The sequence below is a fragment of the Eurytemora carolleeae genome, unplaced genomic scaffold (assembly GCF_000591075.1).
Source record: "Eurytemora carolleeae unplaced genomic scaffold, Eaff_2.0 scaffold424, whole genome shotgun sequence".
Taxonomy (NCBI): Eukaryota; Metazoa; Arthropoda; class Copepoda; order Calanoida; family Temoridae; genus Eurytemora; species Eurytemora carolleeae.
The window spans coordinates 53064-71576 of record NW_019396546.1 but is presented as its reverse complement, the minus strand read 5'-3'; the positions used below and the strand labels follow the sequence as shown (position 1 = coordinate 71576).

General features: G+C 36.8%; 4 non-coding genes across 4 annotated transcripts; 2 read left to right on the top strand and 2 right to left on the bottom strand.

The window, feature by feature from the left end:
• Positions 1-409: 409 nt before the first annotated feature.
• On the bottom strand, positions 410-481 carry Trnat-cgu (transfer RNA threonine (anticodon CGU)). The gene has a single exon. It is a non-coding gene; the product is annotated as a tRNA-Thr (tRNA).
• A 3382-nt stretch (positions 482-3863) lies between these two features.
• Trnat-cgu (transfer RNA threonine (anticodon CGU)) lies at positions 3864-3935 on the bottom strand. The gene has a single exon. It is a non-coding gene; the product is annotated as a tRNA-Thr (tRNA).
• A 10081-nt stretch (positions 3936-14016) lies between these two features.
• On the top strand, positions 14017-14088 carry Trnat-cgu (transfer RNA threonine (anticodon CGU)). Its single transcript has one exon. It is a non-coding gene; the product is annotated as a tRNA-Thr (tRNA).
• Positions 14089-14891: 803 nt separating this feature from the next.
• On the top strand, positions 14892-14964 carry Trnat-cgu (transfer RNA threonine (anticodon CGU)). The gene has a single exon. It is a non-coding gene; the product is annotated as a tRNA-Thr (tRNA).
• Positions 14965-18513: the final 3549 nt, after the last annotated feature.

Sequence of the window (18513 nt, the reverse complement as noted above, 5' to 3'; positions counted from 1 at the left end):
TTTAAAAGAGTATCGTTGAACGAAACTCTCGAGTTTCCTTTTTGTGGTCTTAACATTTGTGTAGATTTTGATTTAAGAGATTCGAAAAAAATGGAGAATCTAAATCAAGTGAAAAAAAAATAATATTTTATTACAAAAATATTGATATTCATAAAACTGCCTAACCCCATTTTTTAAACCCGGGTTTTAAAACTGGTTTTCATAACGATACCCTGTCTTAAGTTTTGGGCTCAGGTAGAGAACTATGATCCCCCTGGTTCAAACTCATAGATTTTAACTTTCTGCTTAACCTTTCATGTTGACGATAAGTGTAGATTGTTTTTCTTTCTGAACCCTGAAAGTAGTAGAACGACTCCATTAGTTTCTCATTTTATATAGTTTTGCTACGCTAATTAGTAAAGCAAAAGTTTGCCTCCTGTGAGGATCGAACTCACGACCCCTGGTTTACGAGACCAGTGCTCTACCACTGAGCTAAAGAGGCTTCTCATAGTGCGAGTATTACTCCTTAAAAATGTACTTTGTGAAAATTTAACAAAGTTGCAACATGCTTGATAACATAAACCATAAACAATTAATTCTGAACAAAATTTTAACGAACAGTTTCGAAATAATATTAGAAAACCTCATAAGAAATAACCCCGAACATAAAATTGAGAAAGAAATAATTGTAATTTTCAATATTTTCTAAGTTGGGAAAAGAAATTGACGGAACGTCTGCCACGACAAAATTGAAATAAAGTTTCTATTGCGACACTTTCTTCAATTTATTTTTTAAAAAGATTTATGCAAAAAAAACTAGCAACAATATATATGCGCAAAGACGACTGAAATTTAAAATTTGTCATGAATTATTTTTTTTATCAATGTTAAAACGATTGTTATGTAACTGTCCAAATAATCACCGGCATTTGCTTGGGAGCGGGAGCTAGGGGTAATGTTAATTCCTTGATGTGAAAATGTTAAGAATAAATTGCTAAAATTTGGAATCTTTCTCGGACAACATAATTTTACCATTTCTCACCCTTTTCGCCTCAGCAAATAATATTCTAAAACATCATCAAAGGCGATTTTAAACCAAGTTCTTTTTTCTTCACTTAAATTGTAATATTGAAAGCATTTGTTACTAACACTAACACCCCCCCCCCTCTGGTTGCCTCGCCGCTTTCTCTCTTTGTATCGTGAGTCAAAGCAGAATATAGAACCTGAAGATTGGACATTGCACCCAAGATCTTTCTAGAATACCGACGTTTAATCTCCCGTTTGTACAGGAATGCTGGGTGACTTGCACAGCATACAGTAAACAGACAGCTAAGATATAATCTTTATCATGCCTACCGGGGAACTAAGGAGGACACTGGCCTCCTTAACCTCATTATACAGGAGTATATACCCTCGGAATCCTCAACATCCCTGAGGATATCAGAGGACGCTCTTTACTCTCCATCTGGTTTAGGAGAGACAAACACAAGGGTTCACCATACTTGTTTGTAGACCTCATAAAAAGATTAATCTCCAGTAGCTTCTAGAACTGGACCAATTTCTCTCGTACCAGTCCGTTTGAACTACCCACTGGGATATACAGGATACAGAGGAGAACTAGGATACCCAAGATATCAGATGCTGCCTCATCCTTATATTAGAGACGCTGATCTTTACAGACAGCTCTTCACATATCTGGAGCAGCTAGAAGATCCAGCCAGACTTAGGACTCCAGGAGCAGAAGCTAGACCTGCAGCTGGAGCAGGTTGAAGATCCAGTCAGACTTAGGAATCCAAGAGCAGAAGCTTAACCTGCTACTGGAGACGCTGCTCTTTACAGACAGCTCTCCACATACCCATTATAGAAGAACAAGATGATCTTGATACAGGAGATAACTTTGGGACAGGAGACCCTGATCTTTACAGACAGCTCTTCATATATCTGGAAAAGCTAGAAGTTTCGTTCAAGACCCATGATTCCAAGAGCAGAAGCTAAATCTGATATTGGAGACGCTGCTCTTTACAGAGACAGCTCTCCACATACCCATTATAAAAGAATAAAATAATCTCTTGACAAGAAAAGCTGATCTTCACATAAAGCTCTTCTCATATCTGTTGTATAAATAGTTCCATAACATTTAGGAGAACTAGGACTTCTAGGACACAGGATAACCAGAATACCCAGGACACACAGGAGAGCTAATTCCTGGACATGCAAGAGAACTTGGATATTCAGGGCAAACGGGTCCAACTACAGACCAGCCAGTCCAACCACAGACCAAGATATAGTCTCCAACTAATTCTATGAACAGAGAGCTACTAGAGACTTGGAGCAGATAGTGTTCGTACAGAGGAGAACTAGATTACCCCGCCAGTACATCAGAGGCTGCTCTATACTCTCCAGAGGATTCTGAGTACTGTAGAGCGGCTGTTCACAGACCTGTTGTGAGTCAAGCAAAGGAAGCAGAGCTAAGAACACAGTAAGAGCATTTCAGATTGGAAGAACAGTTAATGTAGCAGGGACTTCAGGAGCAGCTCCGTTAGTTAAAGAAGCAGCTGAGAATGCAGAAGAATCATCTCAGATTGTAGGAGCAGCTAAACTAGAAGAGACTTTAGGAGCAGCTCCAGTAATAAACAGCTAACATAGAAAAGACTATAGGAGCAGCTCCGGTAATAAGGAAGCAGCTGGGAATGTAGCTGAAGTAGCAGAGACTCTAGGAGCAACTCCGGTAATGCACAGCTAACATAGCAGACACTTTAGAAGCAGCTCCGGTAGTGAACAGCTAACATAGGAAAGACTCTAACAGCAGCTCCAGTAATGACCAGCTAACATAGCAAAGACTGTAGAAGCAGCTCCAGTAATAAAGGAAGCAGCTGGGAATGTAGTGGAAGCATCCCATATTGTAGGAGCAGCTCCAGTAATGAACAGCTATCATAGCAAATTCTATAGAAGCAACTCCAGTAATAAAGGAAGCAGCTGAGAATGTAGTGGAAGCATCCCATATTGTAGGAGCAGCTAAAGTAGAGAAGACTCTGGAAGCATCTAGAGTAGCAGCTAAGATTGCAGTGTAAGAGCTACTGAACTGGATAAGCTAGACGAGATATCAAGTTGAGGAAGCTGCCTAGATAGATACTGAACTGGAGCAGCTAAAAGAGATATCAAGTTGGAGAAGCTGCCTAGATAGATACGGAACTGGAGCAGCAAAAACAAGATCTTGAGATTGAGAAAGGTGCTCAGACAGACACTGAACTGGTACAGCTGAACCACAGTTTCTCAGATACCATAGAGAACTGATTCCACAAGAATAACCTTAAACAGATGTATTTAGATCAATAAACTGAAAAGCTGATAAATTCCATTCATTTATACTCTGAGAGATAAATATAGAGGGGTATATGAAACAAAGTACGGGGACTTAGAGAAAGACATTTGTACATGCCCTAAACAGAGGGGCAGATGATTGATCTCGAAAATCCATTAGATTTATGTCTGTAATTGTAATTGGTAGAATAGATCTAATGATTACAAAAGGGACTGTAAGCGTTATTTAAATGGCCTTAAATGCAAGGTGGCAATGCTCGTATAACAACAGTACCCTTGGAAGATATTGTCGTTTTAGGTTTAGTGTTTAATTCTAATATTTCCTCTTTGTATTCCTGCAGTATATGTAATTTATACTTGATCAGACAAAGCTATTAAGGGTACCATTTGCGTTGTGAATCGGAGATTGCAATCTTTATATTGAGGGTAACTTGAAATCACGCTTACAGTCGTTACAGTCTCTTCAATAGCAAAGAAGATTTGATATTTCAAACTTAAACTCTTTGATTTAATAAAATCAACAGTTTGACTTTATGTAATTTCTTACTTTTAAGAAAAGATTATGCCTCCTGTGAGGATTGAACTCACGACCCCTGGTTTACGAGACCAGTGCTCTACCACTGAGCTAAAGAGGCGATTCACAAGGAAAATAATTCATTTTAATTTCTTCTTTTAGAAAAATCAACTGAATTGCAACATGCTTTATAATATGATGAACTTATGCAGGGGGAGAAATAAAAAAGGGGATAAGCCCGAACAATAATAGAAAAGCATGAAAGGGTTGAATGCGAATTTAATATCCTTCCTCAAGAAATGTCATTAAGTTTCTCCTTGTGACTTTCGCTATCACTAAAGATTCCATATTTTTAAAATCCATAAATAAGTAATTTCATTCGATTTTGTTTTATCCTAGATGTACGGCACCTGTTATATCAAAGTGAATAAATACTAAAGTGGAACAGACTAAGGCAACGACGACAGGTTGGGCCATTAGGTTTTATTTGGTATGGAAATAATTATATGAAAAGATTTCTTTTGGAAAGTAAAGACTAGAAAAAATAGACTAAAGACCCATGTAAATATCGTCTTAAGGTAGAACGTCGAAATTTTCATAATTAAAAATCTAAAAAATTGGTATGTTATATGTAAATACTATACAGTCGCTTAATCAATACATTGATTTTGCCTGGCACTTCTAATTTTGCCCCCCCCCCCCCCCTAAAAAAAAGAAAAATAAATGTAAGCCCACCTCGGGAAAAAACCTGAATACGCCTCTCTTAATATCTTTTTCTACAGGGTGTCCCACGAAACATGAAAATTGGTGAATAGTTTAGAATGTCTTTGTTAAGTTGTTTGATACCAATCATCAATAAAAATATTATATGGGAGTCATGTTATTTTAAGATTATTTCAAAGTAAAAGATGATGAAGCAAAAGATTTTTTTTGACTAAAAATAACGATTTATTAAATGTCATGTTTCGTGGGACACCCTGTATGTCTTAGTTCTCAACCACTCATATATCTGTCAAATACAAAAGTGAAGACCAAGAGATATATTTCGAAGATCTTCATTTCTCGGTATCACACATTGTGCATTCCTTGTTTTACAGATTATGCATTCAGGCATTATTGAGCTGTCTGAAATTATTTATTGTTGCAGTAAAATGAATAAAATTCACTTCTGAAATCTTAATTTACGTTAATCTATATTTAAGTTAAATACAAATTCTAAGTCTGTGTTTGTAAACAAAGGGAGTCCAGTTTCTGTTGTACTGTGCACTCTGTACAGACCAGGGAGTAAGGAATAGAAGGGAGATATAAATGACGCGGTTCGCCCTACCATATGATTATACATGCTTTGCAAACGAGTACTTCATTTGTGTATGAAATGTTCAGAATAGGTTATTGTATACGCAGTAAATGTACATCAGACAAATACTTCTTATACAAATGGAGTACTCGTCTGCAAAGCATGTATAATCATATGGTAGGGCGAACCGCGTCAGTTGTATCTCCCTTCTATTCCTTACTCCCTGGTACAGACCAGTTTATATATTTTTAGATACTTGATACATAAAATGTCGTCATCCAACTATGAGTTTGGTCAACTTTAGTATTTAATCACGTTGCTGTTATATAAGGTGTCCCAATTGCAAAGTTTTTTTAATCCACTCAGTATATCGTCTTGAAGTGAATTCCCATAGGAATCCGTAATCAATGACATCCCCTTGGTTCTATGTCAGAGCCTTTGAAAGAAATGTAGCCCATGTGTAATTTTTTCTAGTCTTTACTTTCCAAAAGAAATCTTTTCATATAATTATTTCCAAACCAAATAAAACCTAATGGCCCAACCTGTCGTCGTTGCCTCAGTCTGTTCCACTTCAGTATTTATATTACAATTCTATAGCGAAGTTTGGATTCGCAATCAATTTTTGGCAAAATAAACTATACAATTCCATTCCAAGAAATATTTTTTTTTTGGGGCACCCTAGATTTGGGTTTTTTATCAACTTTTCGCGTCACCCTAGATTCCTTTTCCGGGTTTCAGCGAATGCCGCGTTAACGCGCACCACGTTCATTTTGCCCAGTCACTCCGTTACCGGCACATTGAAAGCAAGTCAAAGGACCGAATTTAATGTTTTTTCTGTTTAATTTAGTAGAAGTTGAATTTGAAGTGTTTGTGTTGAATTAATACAGTGAAGTGGCAACAGTTTTAAGTTTTTCTTTTGTTTACACGTTTTGTTTTCTTTCTTTTTTCTGATTTTCGCGGCAGAGATTGCTTATTTCGGAGGCACGACTACACCTACTGCGTGTTTAGATTTTGGATGGTCAATACAGCTGTTCTTAGCTGGGCAACTTCAGGAGCAGTCCGTAGTCAGATTACTTTATAAGTAATCTCTCCGTCTAGTAGTTGTCACCCTGAAGTCCGTAGTAACATAGTCTGAATGTTGTTTTCTCCCTAGTTTTGATTTAACGGAAATATTAAGAAACCATGCGAAGCATAGAATTTATATTTTTCTCAAAGCCTCAGCCTCTTGAACGAAGAGGAAAATATTACAATTCTAGAGCGAAGTTTGGATTCGCAATCAATCTTTGGCAAAATAACCTAGCAATTCCATTCCAAGAAATATTTTTTTTCGTGGCACCCTAGATTTGGGTTTTTTATCAACTTTTCGCGTCACCCTAGATTCCTTTTCCGGGTTTCAGAGAATGCCGCGTTAATGCGCACCACGTTCATTTTGCCCAGTCACTCCGTTACCAGCACATTGAAAGCAAGTCAAAGGACCTAATTTAACCCACCCACCCACCTGTTAAATTCGAATTTAATTGTCACATAATATAAAAAAGAGTTTTTATAGAATTTTTTCATTTCAGTCCGAAGATGGATTTACTTAAAGAAGAGTCCATGTCGGCGGAAGAACTAGTCAACCATGAAGCTCAATTATTGCTTGAAGCTCAGGAAAGCTAAATTAACACCTTTCAATGGATTATGATCACAAGATATACAGTCTATGTTTTACTTTTTCAAATTCAAGGCATGCAGTCATTGAGCATTTTTAGTATTTGAAGGCAGGTCCCTTTTTTAGAATCAGGCGTGTCGCCTTCTGAAAATCAGGTGTGTCGCCTTCTGAGAATCAGGCGTGTTGCCTCCTTAGAATTAGGCGTGTCGCCTCCTTAGAATTAGGCGTGTCGTCTCCTTAGATTTAGGCATGTCGCCTCCTTAGAATTAGGCGTGTCGCCTCCTTAGAATTAGGCATGTCGCCTCCTTAGAATTAGGCGTGTTGTCTCCTTAGATTTAGGCATGTCGCCTCCTTAGAATTAGGCGTGTCGCCTCCTTGAAATTAGGCGTGTTGCCATTAATGTATCAGGCGGGCCGCCTGATTTTCAGCAGTAGGCGTGTCGCTTAACGACAATTAGGGCGAGTCGCCATTTTTAGTAATAAAGGCGAGTCGCCATTGGTTAAGGGGTGTGTCAACTAGTTAAATAAGTATTTTATGCATGGTTTGGAATGTGAAACTTATTTTTCTTCTTACATTTTCAATCAATCATTATTCAAGATTCAGGGTTTTTATTTTCATCTCAATCGTTTCAACGGTTTTCATTTAAAAGGGGTTTGGAATATTGGCATCATTTTCACCTTAATAGTTTCAGTAGCGCTCACTTAAAAGGGGTTGGAATCATATCCATGTCTAACATATAAGATCTATGCATAAAATGGATGGGGGGGGGGGGGTCCAAAAATTGTTCCCTATGAATGTTCATCTGAAAGGTGTTAATTTAGCTATTAAAATAGAATTGTTCCAAACATGACAGTGTGAACAGTGCAGTCAGAATTGAACTGGTTCAGAAGTATCACGCTAGGAAAGATACTATCTCCTCTTTGATGGCAACCAACGCAGGCTGGGTCCTGCCTCCTACAGTATCCAACCAGGACAAGAAGGCTAAAGAAGACCAGTTGAAAACCTTGAGGAAACTGGCACGAACTGCAGAGGCGGATTATCTTCAACTGCTGGTTACCTTTCAGTACGATGAAGAAGGTGCAGGAGCCCTTCCTGAAACTGAAAGTTTCTCACTGGTTCCCCCGGAGGTTAAAAAGAAGTTAGAACTCAAGAAGAAGGAAGAATTAAAGATGAAGAGAAAAGATGAAGAATCCGCTAAGAAGCAGGATTTAGCTAGCAGAGCCAGGGAATCTTACGGATCCTCGAGATACAGACCTGTTTATAGACCTCGTTCCAACTTATACACAGAAAGAGGGATCATCCGTATCCAGGAGCAGGCCATGGGTTATACTCCAGAACTCCAGAGCAGGTTATACACCGTATCCCACAGCAAGTTATAACCAATACCGAGGGAATGGATTGTCAACCTCTTCATCTTTTTCCCCATACAACAGCTTCCAAGGACAAGTTCTTCAAGCTCCAGGTCTTCAAGGAGGATGGATCGCTACCCCCCAGGATGGTTTTCCCCCACAGTATGCTGCGCCACAAGGGTTCAGCGGAGCAACCAACTATCCAGCAGGAGGAGCAAGTTTGTTCAAACCTTCCCCATGGTACGCCAGGCTTCCCCCTCCGCCTCCAGCTCAGAACTCCTATAGCAGCCGCGAACTACAGGAACGGAAGAAGAATTCTAAGTGTGGAAGATGTGATGCCTATGGGCACTGGCACGGTGATAACATGTGTAAACCCGAAGACGTCGAACGGAAGTTGGCTAAGTTGGCTCTGCGAGATAGTCAGTATCATGCGGAAGCTACTGCGCTGCGGCTCATCCAGCATCAGCCTGAAGCTCAAGATCAAGGCATTTAACTATTTTCTCTGTTGATAGATAGTAGATTGTTTTTTATGTAAATCCATAGTAATCCCGCGATGATTGCAAATGCTTTAATTGGAAAATATGATTAAGTCTTCCATTGTTCTGTCTATTTCAATTAACCAAATTCAAAGTGTTAGAATTTTTACTTGTTGCTGATTGTTTGTGTTCTTGTAACTTTCTAGTCAAGAGAATTTTTCTTTTGTTTTTTAGAATTTAAATTTAAATTATAGGATTATCGGTTCAATAGTATCTGCTTCAAAGTTTGTCAAGATTAATATACCAGACTTGAGCATCGTTTAACGAATGAAACGTGATAACTAGTCCAGTATTCAGTTGAGGAATCGTTATAGTTTAATATGAATGAATATTATAGAAAATTTATCATTAAAAATTTGTGTTCATGTTTACCCTGTTAATAAATTGAGAATCCAAATTAAATTGTATCTTACTTATCATAAAAATAGAAACTGCATTTTAGAATCCGAAATCAATTATTATTTATGGTTGAGGAAATGGGGACCACATTGTTATTTATTTAAGGGAAAATTCGGAACTACATGGTTAACTAGCTATGTACCAAAGAAATCGGATTATTAAAGAACTTGGAACTTATTATGTGGCTTATTCATGAGAGAGAATCGGACACTTGGTATTTTTTTTTGGGGGGGGAGAACTTGGAACCACAATGTTACTTATAAGGAAAAATTCTAAATGTATTTTTTCATTCATGGTATAAATTCTAAAGTCAGAATATTAACGACAGGCTGGTGTTCTCTATATTGTTTTATTTAATACAACTGGTTAGATCACAAGAAATTATCTCGACATTTTGAAAAAATTTATTTATCATCCAGCATGTTCAGTTATCAATTTTCACGGAATAGGTTTTAAACTTGGTCCGGAAAAAAATTTTAATAGGTTTTAAACTCGGTCCAGAGAAAAAATTTTATGTCTGGAAATAAATTGATTACACAGGAAAGAAGAAAGAGTAAGACCGTTTATTTAGTTTTTTGAACATTTTGAGAAAATAATTAATATTTTATAGAATTTTGTGAATCCATAATTCTTGAAAAAGGATGGGATAATCCAGAACTCACCATAATAGAATTATTGGAACAGTTATCCAACCGGAACTACAATTTGTCGGACAAACCCTATTCCATTCATGATCCTTTATGGGTCAAATTTATGCGGGAGGTAATTGGTGCCGAATCATGGGTGTTGGACATTTTAAGATATGGAGTAAAGTTGGATTTTGCAGCTCTCCCACCGGAGAGTTACACTGAGCCTAACAATAAATCGGCACAAAGGAATATGGAGTTTTTAACGGAGAAAGTAACAGAATGGGAGAAAGCGGGTTTTGTTTCTCTTACCTTGGCTAAACCTGCATTTGTGAATCCTATGTCAGTGGTCGTTAAAGATGATTACGTTGCAGGTACGACAAAGAAACGACCGGTTATTGATCTATCTCACTGTATAAACAAATTGTTAGTTACCAGACCATTTTCTATGGACACCTTGTCGAATTGTGAGCCTTCAGTGTTACCCAATGACTATCAGATAATCTTTGATTTAGAAAACATGTATTTTCATTTTTGGTTACATAAGGAGCACAGAAAATTTTTCTCATTTTCAGTGCTAAATGATCAGGGGGAAAAGGTTTATTATACCTTTAATGTTATGTGTTATGGTTATTCACTAGCGGCTTACATCGTAACGAGGGTGATAAATCCCATCAAGAGTTTCCTGCACAAGCTGGAAATTAGGTTAAGCATGTACATTGACGATGGTCGCATTTTAGCCCAGTCCAAATTAGAATGTAAATACAAAGCTCAGTTCGTACTTAATATTTTCCAGCTGTGCAGCTTCAACATTCAGTGGAAGAAAACCGACTTGAACCCCAAGCAATCAGCAGTTTTCCAAGGCTTCATAACAGATACAATTGTTATGAGATACTTTATACAGCAGGAGAAATTTTCCATCACACAAGCGTTGATTGAGGAGGTCTTGTTCAAGATGAAGAACCCGGAGAAATGGTTCAGAGTGAAGGAACTAGCAGTTTTGTTGGGAAAAATTCACAGTTTAGGGAGGTCCCATGGGAACATAGTATCGGTCATGACCAGGCATATCCAGCATGTGGTTGGGAAGGAAGTATTTAAGGCAGGTTGGGAATCTCAAGTCAAGCTAGATGAACACTGTAAAAGAGAATTGGAGTTCCTTCAAGAACATTTAATTAAGTTTAATGGTAAACTGATCCCTGTAACCAAAGAGGGAGCAAAGACAGTCGGTTATCAAGAAATCAGCAGTTTCATACAAGAGGTTTGCAACTCAGATAAAATCCTACCAGGTTTGATCGTGTCCGACGCTTCAGATTCACATGCTTTTATTTTCCTTAAGGACAAGTTCATGCAGATTCAAGAATTTGAGTTTGACGAAGTAGAGAAAACCTTATCGTCAGGGCACAGAGAACTACTGGCCACAGTTAAATTCTTAGAACTTTGCAAAAAAGATAATGTCAAATTTAAGTCATCCATTGTTTATTGGCAAACAGACTCAAAAACAATTTCTCCTTTTTGTCTAAGGGGTCCAGGAAACCAATGATTCAACAGGATATCGTGAAAGTAAAATTCTTAGAATTAGAACTCAGGATCAATAGTACCAGTCTGGACCCCCCGGAGTCACTCAAGGATCGTTCTAGCAGACCTAGGAAGCAAATTTTCCCAATCTACAGATGAATGGGGAATTTCCAGAAATTATCTCAGAAGAATCTTCCAGGCATTTCATTTATTCCCTACGGTCGATGCGTTTGCTTCAGAGTCTAGTGCAGTTTGCACCAGATTCTTTTCCAAGATCCCTCAAAACAAGTGCACGGGTATAGATTTTTTTGCTCAAGAATTAGTCGGGTCCGAAGTTTATTTCTGTTGCCCCCCTGTCAAAGAGATTATATTCACCTTCAAGAAATTGGTTAACTATCCGGAAATTCAAGCCATCCTTGTTATCCCAAACTGGCATTCAGCAAACTTTTGGTAATTTTTGCATAACGGGAAAACATTCAGTTAGGAAATTAAAGATTTCATTTTATTTTCCCCTGAATTTCTTGTGTTTAATAAAAACGATAGTTTATTTTCAAGGAATCCCAAATTCCAGATGATCGCTTTGAAAATTATCATATAAACATTGAAAACAAAATGTCATTGATTATCTTCCAGTTTGCCAATAAAAATGTCTCTCTTCGAGTTATTTTACACTGGGATTGTGGATTATTTTATTAGTATTTGTTAGTTGAAAAGCTATCAGAAAGTATATAAAATGTTAACATTATAGTGTTATTGTAGTATGATATATAATCAAGATAACCTGGAATAAATGTGGAACTATGTAATAAAGCACTTTCAAAGTTGAGAATAGCAGCCTTTTAATGAAAAGATTTGTAAAAGACAATACTTAATAGAGATTATCAGACCGATGTTGTCCTTTGTTTCTTTTTTAATTTTGCAGAAATAGAAAACAGAGTTATAACTAAGCAAATTACAACATTTATTTTACAGTGTATTAAGCTAACACAAACAATTTCGCAAATGATAACTTACCTTATTGGCAAAAATCTTGAAAGAAATAAAATAGTAAATTTGGTTTTATAATTGATTTTGATTAGAAAAATCGAGAAAAGAAAGAATTAAGGTTTATTTGCAGATATAATGGCCGATGTTCAATTTCCGGAATTGGCAAGAGTAGGTACCTCTTACGAGTTGGTGAGACCAGATCTGGGGCTAACCATCCATATCACAGAACCCTTGATTACAGTACCAGAAACGAGGGGTAAGACCACCATTTGGACTATCGCTAGCAAATTTCCCGAAATTTGCGGCCATGTTGGATCGTGACCCATCCCTAGTTGAAGCAGTCAATATTATGATGACCCCCCCTATCCCTGAGTCTACAATTGCAACTTACACTCCTATGGTGAAGAAAATAGAAGCATTCTGTGAACATCAGGGGTATCCATTTCCAAACTTGTCGGAACCATCAATTTTACATTTCCTAGCGGAAGGATTTAAAAATAAGGAATCACTTTCCTTTTTTAGTAAAGTCATCCCAAGCATACGGGCACTGGAAACAGTTCTAGCAGTAGAGTTTTCAGCTGTCACGGAAACAGTTAAGGCAGCGTCAAATAGTCTAAAGAGAAAGATGTCTCAAAGAAGGAAACCAGTGAAAAAAGCGTGTGCATTTGACAATTTAGTGATCCAAGATCTCATACAGAAAATCATAATCCTGTTCAAGGACGAGTTATTTAAAATAAAAGCAGAAGAATTTAGAGCACTAGTCCGGTGTGTAATCATTTATCACAGTTTCTGCCGATTTTCGGACTACAATATACTTAGAGATATCGACTTGGACGATCAAGGATCGCACATTGTTATCTTCTTCGCCAGGAGCAAGAATGATCAATATTATTAAGGAAGTTCCAGTTATATTCCAGCTAGGCCGGGATCTGCAGGATGCCCAGTTTCGGTAATACGTCTTTATTACAGAAGATTTAATCTCAAGTTCAAAGGTAATATAACAACAGGGAAATTCTTGAACTTCAGAATCTCAAAACAACACGGATATCATTCTGCTCTAGTAGGAACCTGATTATCTCATTCCACTGCAGTAGAACAAACAAGAACAATGTTGAACAAATTCGGTTATGATGGATCCAAATATACAGAGAAATCATTCAAAGTTGGGGGAGTTACGGCTTTATGTGATTCAGGAGAGGCTCTAGAAAATGTTATGACAGCTGGGAGATGGAGAAACACCTTTACCCCCATGCATTATAGAAATACGTCAGTTAACTTCAGATTACATTGACTTCATTTTCGGACAGGATGGTCGATACAGCTATTCTTAGCTGGGCAACTTCAGGAGCAGTCCGTAGTCAGATTCCTTTATAAGCAATCTCTCTGTCTAGTAGTTGTCACCCTGAAGTCCGTAGTAACATAGTCTGAATGTTGTTTTCTCCCTAGTTTTGATTTGACGGAAATATTAAGAAACCATGCGAAGCATAGAATTTATATTTTTCTTGAAGCCTCAGCCTCTCGAACAAAGAGGAAAATTAACTTTGATATAACGGGTGCCGTACATCTAGGATAAAACAAAATCGTCTGAAATTAATTATTTCTGGATTTTAAAAACATGGAATCTTTAGTGATAGCGAAAGTCACAAGGAGAAACTTAATGACATTTCTTGAGGAAGGATATTAAATTCGCATTCAACCCTTTCATGCTTGTGTATCATTGTTTGGGCTTATCCCCTTTTTTATTTCTCCCCTTGCATAAGTATATCATATTATAAAGCATGTCGCAATTCAGTTGATTTTTCAAAAAGAAGAAATTATAATGTATTATTCTCCTTGTGAATCGCCTCTTTAGCTCAGTGGTGGAGCACTGGTCTCGTAAACCAGGGGTCATGAGTTCAATCCTCACAGGAGGCAATTTCACTTTTTCCTAAATTTTTTAAGAGTTGAAAATCTGTAACATTATGACCTTAAACCCTGCTTTTTTATTAGATAGTTTAAGTTGTATTTAGCAAACTTATTTTAATGGCTACAGAGGCTGAGATCTAGAGTTCTCTAAAGGAATGGGATCAATTTTTAAAGAACATTTCTGGGCTGAGCGCCGCGGCTATAGAACAAGCTATATAAATGTGAAATCAATTTAAAATAGGGAAATGCTAATCTTAGCAAATTTAATTCTAGGAAGTGTAACTACAGAATGTGTAATTAAAGGAATTGTAACTTTATAGAAAATATAATTATATAAAATGAAACCTCTATGAAATGTAATTATAGCAAGTGTAATTGTATGAAGTTGAGTTTTTCTATATTAAAAAATTTTTTTTGATACTTATCTTTATTTATTTTGAAAAAATTTTGTTCTGGCTTACATTTATTTGACTTACACAAAAAGCAAAAATCTGAATGAGTTTGAATAAAACTATCAAATATTTTTTTAAATGTATCAAACAAAACTTCAGAACGGTTGCAAGGTAGAGTTAAGAATTTTTATCTAAAAAGTGCCCCATAGTTTCACCCTTATTTTCAAAGAGAATAAATAGCAAAAAGAAAACCCTATTTAGCTTTAGAAAAAGAAATGTTTTCATTCAATTAATGGAAATTTTGATAAGTAAGAATATACAGCACTGCTTGAATACTTGGTTAATATTATCAAGCATGTTGCAACTTTGTTAAATTTTCACAAAGTACATCTTTAAGGAATATTACTCATCTTCTGTAGAGCCTCTTTAGCTCAGTGGATAGAGCACTGGTCTCGTAAACCAGGGGTCGTGAGTTCAATCCTCACAGGAGGCATAATCTTTTCTTAAAAGTAAGAAATTACATAAAGTCAAACTGTTGATTTTATTAAATCAAAGAGTTTAAGTTTGAAATATCAAATCTTCTTTGCTATTGAAGAGACTGTAACGACTGTAAGCGTGATTTCAAGTTACCCTCAATATAAAGATTGCAATCTCCGATTCACAACGCAAATGGTACCCTTAATAGCTTTGTCTGATCAAGTATAAATTACATATACTGCAGGAATACAAAGAGGAAATATTAGAATTTAACAGTTCGGTATGAATGGGTAGTTTGCCTAATAGAAAGTATACGAAAAAAAGTGCTTAGGATCCATTTAATTTTCATGCGGATCCAGGACATGAACATTTATTTCGAATTTACTGGTGTTTTGATCCGTTTTCAAAATTCAATTTTTTTTTCTGTTTAAAGAAATATTAGAGAGTATGAAGTTTTTAATTCGCTTATTAGTTAACATTTGAGACTTGTGTTTGGAGAGCATATTTTGGTTTGTTTTAGCCCCTTGGATCCGAAAACAAAATGTTGCGGATTCTACAAATCTAACTGAAACAAAAACTATTTTCTGTTTTAAATTTTCAAACTTGAGTTTGTGTTTCTCCAACTAATTTGCTTAATGTTTGCTGAAATTTTGATAAATAAGAATTTATACTTCAGTCCTACTATATATACTTTCTACATTAAATGGACTATGTATACATGTTCATCCTGGAGTACTATCAACATTAAAGGGACTATATACATGCTCAACCTGAAGGATTATCTATATTAAAGGGACTGTATGTATAGACCTTCGCCCTGGAGTATTCTATACAGCTGAGGGACGATGTACAAGGTCATCCTGGAGTAGTATCTACTTTAAAGGGAATATATACATGTGCATCCTGGATTAGTATCCGCAATAAAGTGACTATACACATGTGCATCCAGGAGTATTATCCACATTAAAGGGCCTATACACACGTACATCCAGGAGTATTATATACAGTAAAGGGACTATATACAGGTTCATCATGAAGTATTATCTACATTAAATGGACTATATGTACATGTTCCTTCTGGAATACTTTATGCATTAAAGGGAATATATACATGTTCAACCAGAAGGATTGGCTACATTAAAGGGATTGTATGTATAGGTCATCATTGGGAGGGTATCCTCGTTAAAAGGACTGGGTATACAGTACATCTTTGGATACTAAAAACATTAAGTAAATGAATAAATAAAGTTTTTAGGCGACTGATGTATTGAGAGGTGAGAAAAGAGGACCAACAAGATGAAGTGAAGCAAACGGAAGCAAAGACAAGCATTCCACTCAAAACACCGAACTTTAAATGCAGTTAATCCCACAATACATCGACCCTTAATAAAGTGTGCCTTCTGGAATGTGAATGGGTTGGGATGCTCAATTAACAAGAAACTGGTGGCGGATATCCTTGAAGAACAACAGTCAACCCTTTGAGGGTTGGTCGAAACTCACCTAAGGGAAGGCCATCATGAAGATCTTTCTATGTTCAAAGCATACAGGATAATCACAGTAGAATGAGGTTTCGGTGATAAGATGGGGGGAGGGCTAATGATGCTCGACGATCCTTGACTATGTTCTGACCTCCGGTTGATTGATGAGCAAAATTAATAGCCTAGCAATCGATGAACACACTGAGATATTTATGGGGAGTGACCATGCGGGACTAATTCTAGAGGTTGAAAAGGAGCAGAGCCTAGATGCTGAAGAGGATGAGAGCATCTATATTCCTATAAACGCAAAGTATTTAATGGACGAGGCCTTACAGGACAAGACCGGTGTGATGCCTGGAGAGAACTCGTACCTGCAGCGAACTCTGGTTATGCTACGCGGCAAAGCGCAAGATTCTTTAAACATAAACAAACACTTGAATTTATGGAACGGATTTGTTTCAGTTCTAATATAATGATTTTTGACCCCCCCCCCTGCCCTATTATGCTTGCACACGCAATTTCAACTTTTCTATAAGCAAGCTGTCAGAGCAAGCTGTCATAGAGAGAGAGAATTAAGAAAATATTATCCGGTATTCGCGCATTCTTAGGAGTTTTATCTATCCCCCCCACCTGCTCCCTTCACCCCATGCCAAACACCATGCCTCGTACCTGCAGCGAACTCTGGTTATGCTACGCGGCAAAGCGCAAGATTCTTTAAACATAAACAAACACTTGGATTTATGGAAGGGATTTGTTTCAGTTCTAATATCGGGATTTTCGACCCCTCCTCCTGCCCTATTATGCTTGCACACGCAATTTCAACTTTTAAATTTTAATAAATTAATATTTATTTTTTATTATTTCAGGGTTAGACTTCAAGGTTTCTCCGAAAAAAAGTGCGTTTAGGCTTTTTAGTCTACTAAAATTCATTTTTTTTGTAGTAAAAAGTTCTTCTAGAGGTTAAAACCTATAGATGATGGGGGGGGGTCGTAAATGAAACATTTCTCTCTAAAATGCCGTGTTAAACATCAAAATTAGGCATAATATTCGAAAATGTGCTCGTCCCATTTCCAAAGATATTAATTGCGTGTTAACCGACTAAACGTCGTTTTATTCTACTACAATATGCGAGTCTAGTATATATATTTCTCTCTAAAATGCCGTGTTAAACTTCAAAATTAGGCATAATATTCGAAAATGTGCTCGTCCCATTTCCAAAGATATTAATTGTGTGTTAACCGACTAAACGTCGTTTTATTCTACTACAATGCGAGTCTTGTATATATATATATACTGTAAATAAATTGGGGGGTTGCTGTGAAAAGATTTTAATGTAATTTGCCGTTCTAGCCTTCAAAATGTACTCGGTCCTTTTTCTAAAGATTTTCAAAAAAAAAATTTGAAATCTTTTTTGTCTTTTAGTTTTAAAAAACTTCAATTCTATCAGTATCATTGAAAATGTGCAATTTTTTCTATTCTGTCGTATTAAAGGTAAATTAAGTTATAATTTAAATTTCTCAAAAAATCTTTGAAAATTGGAGACTGCTAGCACATTTTAGCATATTTGGTCCANCCATTTTTCCACTGCATTTTAGAAAAAAATGTTCAATTGACGACCCCCCCCATTTGTGGACATTGTACCTCTAGAAGCGCGCACTATAGTACATTTAAGCTATGTTTTTAATTATATGTATAAAAACTTATAAGGAGGGGGGGTGGGGGGTCAAAAAGTGTTTTCTAGGACAGACCCCAGTGATGTTATGCCTCAAAACGATGGATCAATTACAGAAATTTAGCCGTAAACTCAAATAAATTAAATTATTCTTGTTTGTTTACATTTCAAGAAACTTGCGCTTTGCCGCGTGCATAACCAGAGTTCGCTGCAGGTACGAGTTCTCTGCAGGCATGACACCGGCTATGAAGGGATGTCAATAAACAATAAGACAATCTTCCTGCAGGAGGTTCTCAGGTGTGCAGGCATGAAGGCTTTTGGAACTGGTGAGAAGGATGTGAGGAAACAGATTAATGTCAAAACAACACCTGTGAGCCGAACAAAAGGAACAATACTCGAAAGAGGGAAATAAGGC